We start from the raw sequence: 1,106 nt of genomic DNA on the forward strand, positions 1-1,106 counted from the left end.
GAAGGAATGTCTCAACAATACATGAGGTCTCAGGAGAGACAAGAGGACTTTCACCTGAAAATGATGGATATGCAAAGGAACTTTGAATCAAGATTCTTCGATCTGCAAAGGGAACAGAATTTACAATTACAGGAATCCTTCAGCCACATATGCCAACACCAAGATGCCAATGTCTTGGCAATCAAGGAAGCCACCACTTTACAGAATGCAAGATACTCAGTTCAAGCTGATTACAACATCAGTTCTCAAATCAAGCTTAACTACATAGGGGAACATCTACACAAGATGGACCCAGCATTCCCAGCTTTTGATGAGTATTTCAAAGGGAGGAAAGAAGGAGAAATAAACAAGGCAATGATCCTTGAAAAAGGAGTGGAAGAAACAATGAAAAAGGCTGGATTCTGGAAAAAGATCATAAGAAAAGACAAAGGAAGCACAAGTGGTCAAAAAGAGGCAGGAAGCAAGAAGAAGCAGGATCCCAAGAATTAAGAAGAACCAAGCAATAAATAAGAGGTGGTCTCGTTCCTTAATAATCAAATTATAATTGGTGAATTGTCGTTATGAGCTTTCTTTCATCATAAGTCATTTAAGCGTTATGTGGAGTTTTTAGTATGAGTGTCTGTTTATTGCTTTGAATAAAGTGAATGCCTTGATGTTTGGATATAACTTCACCTTCTTAATCAAATGCTTGCCATGCTTGTTCTGTTTCCAAAAATAAAAGAAAAGTTTGAACAAAAGTAACTTGGCTCAATTAGTGACAAATCAAGTAGAATTAAGTGGTGGTATGCATGCTTGATTGTTTAAGTCAGATCACTGGAAATAGAGTGTAGAATTATCATTTTTTATGTAGAAATTGAAAACTGTCTATGGATCTTGATGAATAAATGTCTTTGGCCATGAAAAAGAAAGAAAAAGAAGAAGAAAAAGCCACTGAAAAAGGGCAACCAAAAAGCAAAAAAAATTGAGAAAATAAGCTAGGCACCAATGGTTTGAACTTCTGAGACAAATGCCTGTGGTGTTTATGTATTAAGGATATGCTTGGATGTATAGGTTCAGAGGAGTGTTTCAACACTCGGTAACTTGGGTTAACTAACCCGGGATTATCA

The sequence above is a fragment of the Arachis ipaensis genome, chromosome B02 (assembly GCF_000816755.2).
Source record: "Arachis ipaensis cultivar K30076 chromosome B02, Araip1.1, whole genome shotgun sequence".
NCBI classification, from domain to species: Eukaryota; Viridiplantae; Streptophyta; class Magnoliopsida; order Fabales; family Fabaceae; genus Arachis; species Arachis ipaensis.